This window comes from Orycteropus afer, unplaced genomic scaffold (assembly GCF_000298275.1).
Source record: "Orycteropus afer afer isolate SDZICR_OR568_19922 unplaced genomic scaffold, OryAfe1.0 scaffold00156, whole genome shotgun sequence".
In the NCBI taxonomy this organism is placed as follows: Eukaryota; Metazoa; Chordata; class Mammalia; order Tubulidentata; family Orycteropodidae; genus Orycteropus; species Orycteropus afer.
In genome coordinates this window covers 5045796-5055266 of record NW_006921743.1, presented here as the reverse complement: position 1 = coordinate 5055266, position 9471 = coordinate 5045796, and the positions used below count along the sequence as shown (strand labels likewise).

At 42.9% G+C, this 9471-nt stretch overlaps 1 non-coding gene across 1 annotated transcript; it reads right to left on the bottom strand.

Annotated features, from left to right (window-relative positions):
- Nucleotides 1-9012: 9012 nt before the first annotated feature.
- TRNAE-UUC lies at nt 9013-9083 on the bottom strand. Its single transcript has one exon. It is a non-coding gene; the product is annotated as a tRNA-Glu (tRNA).
- Between the last annotated feature and the right edge of the window lie 388 nt (nt 9084-9471).

The window sequence follows — 9471 nt, the reverse complement described above, 5'->3', positions numbered from 1 at the left end:
AAAAAAAAAAAAAAAAAGACTGAGCAATCTACATTTTTTTTAACATAAAAGTTCTCAAAATTCTTACTTCCTTTGCATTCTTTCTCAGAAAGTTACTGAAGGATTTCCTTCACCAAAACAAGGCAGCTGTTTCCCTCTCTCAAGAAAAAAAGCTGCCCTTGGGAATAGGGAACAAGGTATGTGATATACAGGTAAGGAAAAAGAACAAGAATCCTGATGGCCAGAATACATGACAGATTACTGATGGCTTCCATTTGCTTGTTCTGGTAGAGTCTGAAGATGAATTAGCGATAGAGAAAAATGAAGCACACTCAAATGAAGCAGTCATAAACCTAAGGAAATCAAAGCCAAAACTAAACTCACTGCCATTAAGTCGACTTCAACTTATAGTGAACCCCATTGGGTTTCCAAGGCTATAAATGTTTACGGAAGCAGATCACCTGATTTTTCTCCTGCAGAGCGACCTGTGGATTTGAACTACCAACCTTCTGGTTAGCAGCCAAATTCCTTAACCACTACACCACGAGAGTACCTGAAGGAAAGCAAAAAGTGGTATGTAAAAGAATATGTAACCAGAGTATACTTATTGTACCCAGTTGTGAGCAGTATTTGTTGTAAGTTGCCATTGTGTTGTCCCTGACTCACGGTGACTCCATATACAACAGGACAAAATGCTGCACTGTTCTGCATCATCTCCATGATCAACTGAAGAACAGATCACTGCGATCCACAGGGTTTCCACTGGCTGATTTTTGGAAGGACATTGCCAGGCCCTTCTTCATAGCCTGTCTTAGTCTGTAAGTTCTGCTGAAAGCTGTTCAGCATCACAGCAACATGCAATTCTCTACTGAATAGCAGGTGGTGGCTCTGCATGAGGTGCACTGGCCAGGAACTAAACCCCATTCTCCTGCACAGAAGGCAAAAAGTCTTCCACTGAATCATCACCACCTCTGAGCAATATTTATAAGGTATCATTTACAAAAACTGTGGTATAATTGTATTGAGGAAAAAGGGAGGTGAGGGAGTGAGGGAGTGTGAGTGTGTATGTGTGTCTGTGTGTGTGTGTGATGTGTGGGTAGTGAGAAAATGTAATTCTTATCATTCACCATAATATATTACCTAAAAAGAGAAAAATCAGGCCATACCAGCATTATGGATTGAATTGTGCTTCCCCCAAATACGTGTTGTAAATCCTAACCTAGACAGGTTTTAGTGGAGCTTCCAGACTAGGGAGAAAGGCATGGTGATCTGCTTGTGAAAATTAGCCAATGAAAACCCTGTGGATAACAACTGAACATTGTCTGAGATGATGCTGGAAAATGAGCCTCTCTATGTTGGGAGCTCTGGTGGTGTAGTGCCTAAGGCATTTGACTGCTAACCTGAAAGGCTGGCAGTTCAAACCCACCAGCCACTCCTTGGAAAGAAGACTGCACAATCTATATTTGTAGAGATACCAGCTCAGAAACCCAAGGAGGGGTCACCATGAGCCAAGAGCAACTCGATGGCAGTGAGTTACACTGGAAGGCACTTGAACATGCTGGCAATCATGAGGAAACACAGACCGACAATGTTTAGTTCTGTTATATATGAGGTGGTCATAAGTTGGAGCTGACTCACCAACAACTAACAACAAAGGGTGGCCACTTGGGCCACACAAACTGGCCCTGCCTGCCTGCACTACTTTGTCTCCTCCCCTCCCCATGTCTGGGCCCCTCATCCCTGCCCATGTTGTTGCTGCTACTCACAACTGCCAAACTAACAGCCTCCACCCCTGCTGCTCCTTCTTCCAGAATACTCTTTCCCTTCTCAGTAATGTGCAATGATACTCTGCTTCATGGCCATCTCCCCACAAACATCTCCCCATATGTGGGTAAGAACACCAAAAGGATGAAGGACATATGGGTGTTTTCAGAAATTAAAGTTGTATTTCCCCTTCCTCTAAAACATAAAATACATGGTATAAAATTGATCAAACTGAAAGATTAATAACAATATTACCCAAACCCAGAGTAAGGAGACATTGAAAGAACATTTTTTCCATCCACACCTTATGCGACTACCTTCTTCCTACTCCCCAGAAAGAAAAACTGATTAAGCCAGGGTCCAGCAGCCACTTAGCAACAGCACCTCAGTAAGCCCAAGAACTAGTTTGTTGGAGAAAGAAGCAAAGAGAGAACTGGAACAAGAAGAATGAAGAAAAAGGAAGAGAAGGAAAGAAAAAAGAAAAATGGTCCATTGCTACAGAAGGAAGTGAGAGGAGGCTGCAGCAGCTAGTTCTGTGTGGTCTTGGTCTCAAGAAGACGCCAAAGCAAGGTCAGTGAGTCCAAATCTGCGCCCCAAAGAATGTGCTGGGAGGGGATCTACCCTTCTGCTGGATCTAACTGAGGCTTTTGCAAGGTATCCATTTTGTTAAACTGTGAATATATATTACAAAAAGGGTTTTACCTGTATTTTGTGCCTCTTGAAACTTTCCACTAGCTTCTATAAAGGAGTCTTCAGAAATCTTAGCTCTGAAAATAATGAGAGATAAGAACTTTTAAACACTTAAATTGTCCCTCTATATAAATAGCATCACTTCTAGAAAGGGACTGGAAAGAATCTTGCCATTTTTTCAACAAACTTTTGGAGCCCCTGGCAGCTAACTTTCTGACCCAGGCTCAGAAAATAGCACTTTCGTGCTTGTGCAAACAGGAGAAGTAAGGTGACTGTGTGATCATTTGCCAGAAACAAAGAGGAAGTACAACTGGCCACAGAGCAGTTTCCCAACCACCAACCACCAGGCCAGACTTCCCAGGGTTGCACAGTCTCGAAAGCAGCTCACTGCTCCCTTACTTCAGTTAATACTTTCTTACAAAATAAGCCATTCAAATATGACCCACTACCACAGTTTAGCAGAGTCCAATAATCAAAAAGTATTCTCTCCCCAAGCTACCTATTAATTTCAGATCTCAATCCAGTAAAAATCACCATTATTCAAAGTAAAAGGAATGAGGCAACAAAGGACAAAGAAGCAAAGACACCCCACATATTTACAAGAAAATGATAGAACTTAGAGCCTCATTTTCCATTTGTTTGTTTGTTTTAGGTGAAATTCACATAACAATAAATTAACCATTTTTAAGTATACAATTCAGTGGCATTTCATACATTGACAATATCATGCAACCTGTATCAAGTTCCAGGACATTTATATACTCCAAACTCAAAACAGGTATTCCCCATTCCCCTCACACCCCAGCCTGGCAACCACCTATTTGCTTTCTGTCTCTACAAATTTAGCTATTCTGGATAATTCATATAAACAAAGTCATGTACTATGTGACCATTTGTGACTGGCTTCTTTCACTCAGTATAATGTTCTCAAGGTTCATCCATGCTGTAGAATATACCAAGACTTCATTCCTTTTTATGGCCGAGTAATATTCTATTCTATTTCATGGGAGCTCTGGTAGCATAGTGGCTAAAGCACTTGACTGCTAACCAGAAGGCTGGCGGTTCAAACCCACCAGCCACTCCTCGGAAGGAAGGTTGGGCAATCCTACTTCCGTAGTGATACTGCCTCGGAAACCCAAGGAGGGGTCGCTATGAGTCGGGGCCGACTCGACGGCACATAACAACAACAACAACAATATTCTATTTCATAGAGAAACCACCTTGGAAACCCAAGGAGGGGTCACTATGAGTCGGAATTGACTAGACAGCAGTGAATTTGTTTGTTTTTTTCAATGTTCTATTATCTCTTTTCTTGTTGTTGTTGTTGTTGTTGTTAGGTGCCATGGAGTTGGCTCCAACTCATAGTGACCCCGTGTACAACAGAATGAAACACTGCCTGGTCCTGTACCAGCCTCACAATCCTTGCCATACCTGAGCCCATCATTGCAGCCACTCTGTCAATTCATCTCATTGTGGGCCTTCCCCTGTTTTGCTGACCCTCCACTTTACCAACTATGATACCCTTCTTCAGGGAATGGTCCCTTCTGACAACATGACCAAAGTAGGTCATATGAAGTCTGGCCATTCTCACTTCCAAGGAGCATTCTAGCTGCACTTCTTTCAGGACAGATTTGTTAGTTCTTTTGGCAGTCCACAGTACTTTCAGTATTTTTCACCAACACCACAAATCAAAAGCATCAACTTTTCTTTGGTCTTCCTTATTCATTGTCCAGCTTTCACATGCATATGAGGTGAATGAAAACACCATGGCTTGGGTTAGGTGCACCTTAGTCTTCAAAGAGACATCTTTGCTCTTCAGCATTTTAAAGAGGTCTTTGACAGCAGAGTTGACAAGTGCAATCTATTATCTGATTTCCTGATTGCTGCTTCCCTGAGTTTTGATTGTGGATCCAAGTGATTGAAATCCTTGACAACTTCAATCTTTTCTCCATTTATCATGATGCTGATTATTGGTCCAGTTGTGAAGATCTTTGTTTTCTTTATGTTGAGGTGTAATCCATACTGCAGACTGAAGTCTTTAATCTTTGTTAGTAAGTGCCTCAAGTCATCTTCATTTTCAGCAAGGAAGGGTGTCTCATCTGCATATTGCAGGTTGTTAATGAGTCTTCATCCAATCCTAATGCCACGTTCTTCTTCACATAGGCCTGCTTCTTGGATTGTGTGCTCAGTATACAGATTGTGTAAGTATGGTGAAAGGATACAACCCTGACACACTCACTTCCTGATTTTAAACTATGCAGTATCCCCTTGTTCTGTTCGAACAACAGCCTCCTGGTCTATGTACAGGTTCCTCATGAGCACAATTAAGTGTTCTGGAATTTCCATTCTTCTCAATGTTATCCATAATTTGTTATAATCCACACAGTCGAATGCTTTTGCGTAGTCAATAAAACACAAGTAAACATCTTTCTGGTATTCTTTCCTTTCAGCCAAGATCTACTGGACATCAGCAATGATATCCCTCATCCCACACCCTCTTCTAAATCCAGCTTGCATTTCTGGAAGTTCCCTGTCAATATACTGCTGCAACCGTTTTTTAATTATCTTCAGCAAGATTTTACTTGCATGTGGTATTAATGATATTGTTTGATAATCTCCACATTCTGTGGGATCACCTTTCTTTGGAATGGGTACAAATATGGATCTCTTCCAGTCAGTTGGCCAGGTAGTATTATTTTATTTTTGTTGTGCAATAAATTGCTTGGCATGGCCCTTCTACCCATGGTCTTTGTGAGTTCCATCAGATGACTGGGTGGGACTATGAAAATGTGAGAGTTTTGTGACTCACCAAGGAAATAGGACATCTTGTTAAAAATGTAAATAAGATACATGGTGTGCTTGTGAGGCATGCACATAAGGTACGTGAAACCCTAATGTGGGGGTTGGTTAGTTTTGTCATCTCACTAGGCTTACAATGAGCCATCCCAGAGGTACCATCCTCGGGATCCTCGGGACCTGAGATCTTTGTGCTGAACTTCTTAGATGCGGTAGACAGTGAGTTGTAACACATTTTGCTGAGACACCGAGGGATGGCGAGACTGCCAGGAGCAGCAGCAGAGAAACAATGGCAGACCTTGCAGCAGCCCTGGTAATCTGGCAGCCAACAGCATGGTGGGCTTCCCAGATATGGAGCAAGAAAGCTCAGTGCCTTCCGTCAGGAGGCTTGCTAGCAGAGTGGAGTGCCTCTGGTATAGGCAGAGGTAAAAGAGGTTTTTTGTTGTTGTTGTTGTTTTTTAAAACACTTGGCCGAGCAGGGCAGAGGCCACAGGGCCAAGAGACTGAGGGCCAAAGCAAGGCATATCTGTGGGAATGACTGTCCTGACTGAACAGTTGTATCCTCAGCATTCCTGAGCCTAAATTTTACCTTGTTATTTCCCTAATAAACACCATAACTGTGAGTACTGCCTATGAGTTTTGTGGAGCCATTGCAACAAATTACTGAACTCAGCAGAGAAGCAGAGAGTGCCATGGGAGGGGCAGTTGGTGTCAGAATTGGAAGGGAGGAAGGGAGGGAGGGAGGGAGGAAGGAGGGAAGGAAGGAAGGAAGGAAGGAGGGAAGTGGGAAGGAAGGAAGGAGGAAGGGGGAAAGAGGGAGGCGGGAGGGAGGGAGGGAGGGAGGAAGGAGGGAAGGAAGGAAGGAAGGAAGGAGGGAAGTGGGAAGGAAGGAAGGAGGAAGGGGGAAAGAGGGAGGCGGGAGGGAGGGAGGGAGGGAGGAAAGGAAGAAGAAAAGAAAGGAAGAAAGTTGGAGAGTGGCAGCATGTTTGACCGCTCTCGTAAGAATCAGCCTTGGGCTATTGATGTTCATCTTGTTCCTCCTCTGCCATTTTTACACCTTTGCTTTTAATTGTTATTTTTAAGCCAAACAGATAGATGTTCACCTTTGGGTGGTAAAGTTTCTATAGCGTACTTGTTATGTCTTCACAAAGCAGGAAACACTTTCAAAATAGGGATCCCTGTGTCCAGTTATCTCATACTTTTATAAATAAAAATTTTAATAAAGAGAATCAGAATCACAAAATCAGAGGTCATCTGTATAGGATTAAAGATGGTTTAGAGGTTGCCTAAACCGATGCTGATCCATCCATAATTGAAATGATAAGACTTATTTTTAAAACCTCAAAATCAAACTCTAGCATAGTTTGTGGTAGGGTGTATTTTTGTTACTTCTCTCTCTTCTTTTTCTTTTCCCAAATAGCATATATAATTATTACTGTTTTTCTGAAGATGGTCAAGAAGTAGAATGCACTCCCTGGAAAAGCTGCTGATGCTCTCCTATCTCTACCACCCACACCACCCAGTCCCCTCATTTGACAGCTTCTTCCACAATCATGCTGACATTCTGACAAGCCTATCATTCTGACATGCCTATCCACACCCTGCAATTCCCAGTCACCTTGTGCCCCTCAGGCCTGCCATTCCCTACAGAGCTTGAACAGAACCTTGAATTAGGAAGTGACACACCAAATTAGCAAGCGGAAATGATGCTGATTCATCAGGCCCCTCCTACAGCAGAGCTTCCAAAGACTGATCCTGAAGTCTTCCCTACAGCAATGACTGCTTCTAATGGCCAATGTTTTAAGCAAAAATACACTCACATACAAGCAACTACTAAAGTGTCCTGGAAAAGGCCACACTCATTCTGGACATGAAATCAACATTTTCTGTTTAAACTTTAGAAGGTGGGCAGTTTGGCTAATGACTCTTCTGCACAACCAGTAGAATAAGCGATATAGCAAATCTGACACTACAGCTGGCACAGCTGGCTTTGGTCAAAGCATCAAATTTACCCACTCATATGGTATTTGCCCACTTCCTGGGCAGGATCAGGGAACAAGAGCTCCCTGGGGTTTTGCTGAAAAAATTGCAAGAGGACAGAAGAAAGTGATTTATGGAAAAAAATAAGAAATTTAGGTAAATAATGTAAATGCTAAGGATTTTCAAACTTAAAAATGTCTCTTTTCTAGAAATTCAGTAAGCCTTTGTTACTTTAAATAAACGAAAACCTAAAATTGCTAGTTCTGTGGTTAGACAAGTCACGTGACATCTCTGCCATATTTTCAAGGGACTGAGCAACAAGTGAACAATAGGGTATCCATGGGCACACATCTGAATTTTTAAGAATTGGCATTCTTGTTTCTGCCTTCAAGCCTAGTCTTCATATTCTAACCTCCACCCAGCAGCCTCTAGCCTGTGGTTCCTAAATAAAACACATACTTCCGGCTTCAGTAAAACCCCAAAGGCCCCACTGCCTCCGAGCTGTCTTCACCCTTCACCAAGGCAAATTTTTCTTCTTCCTCAACATAAAAACCCACAAGATATAATTAGTTATCACTATTCTGAAGAATACAAAATACATACTCCCCATGTAATTACTAAGCATATGGCTATAACTATGTATCTCTTAACTTATTATAACACACATGAAAAATAATTCAATGGTCCAACCACAGAGTAAAGGAACTGGATTAATCAGGAAAGAGACAAGATGTTTTCCTCTAACTGAGGAGGATGCTGGTCTTTTAATCCTCCTACCTCATCCCTAATAATAAAGGATAAGTGTGGGGGACCTGCCACCCATGCTGTGACAGCAGAAATGTAATAACAGTTTATAACAACCATAAGTGTAAGGTAGCTTTCATCTTCACAAATTTTACCTACATACTCAGTAAACATCACCTAATCTTCCAATCATCCCCTGCCTCACCAGTAGCCAGGTGTTGTTTCAGCAAGAGGAAGACACACAGGTAGGATAGGGCAAGGGTGTGGGTCTGTGCAGTCAGAACAACCCTTGTTAGCTCACAGGCTGAGGGAAGTCAGGCAATAGGATCACCCAGTATGGCAGTGGGGATTAAACACAGTGTGGTCCACGCCCTTCTCTGTGTCCAAACATCCACCCCTGCTGCTGAAGAGCTATCTTTGCCCTCTCTCTTCCCAAAATGTGAATAATGCCAGGCCCTCCACCACTGCAGCGTACCTAAATCTCACCCTGCTCCCACACACTAGCTTCACAGTGCACACACTTGGTGGCCTTTCCCAAATCACATAGGCACAGTTCTTGGCAAGGAAAAGGTTGAGTGTCACTGCACTGCCTACCCTGACTACAGCATTCTGGCTGTACCCTCATACTATACTGACATATCATCTCATCCAACATCCCCCTCTTCGTTCTCCCTCTGCCCCTCATCCCACATATCCATATCTGACTAGTGGCCAAGCTCCTCAATTCCACCTCTGGCATCTCTTGACACCATTCCTTCCTCCCTGTTCTCAAACTCTGGATTCCACCTGGCTTCTGCTACATTTGTTGCTGTGAGCTGCTGTAGAGTGAGCCCTTGAGTCATGATGACCCCATAAAAAACGGAATGAAATGCTATCTGGACCAGCACATCTCCATGATCAGTTGCAGATTTGATCATCATGGTCTATATGATTAACAGAAACAGATTACCAGGCCTTTCTTGCTGGTCTGTCTTAGTCTGGAAGCTCTGCTGAAACCTCATCAGCATAACAGCAACATGAAAGCATCCAATGACAGATGGGTGGTGGCTATGCATGAGGTGCACTGGCTGGGAATTGAAGCCAGGTCTCCTTCATGAAAGGCAAGCATTCTACCACTGAACCACCAGTGCCCCACTACCTCTGAGGTGTGATATATTGTCACTTTTTCAGACCCTACTCTGGTAGCTTGGTGCCTAAGGCACTTGACTGCTAACCAGAAGGCTGGAGGTTCAAACCCACCAGCCACTTCTTGGAAGAAAGATTGGGCAACTAACTTCCGTAGGGATACTGCCTTAGAAACCCAAGGTGGGGTGACTATGAGTCAGATCTGACTCAACGGCACATAACAACAACAACCACCACTTCTTAAGCCTTCCCCAGCACTGTCAGTCAGCCCACAGCTGCCATGTTTCTTTTTTTATTATTATTTTTTTATTGTGATTTAGGTGAAGATTTAGAGAGAAAATTCACTTTCCATACAGCAGTTTACATATACTTTGTCTCATGTCATTGACCACA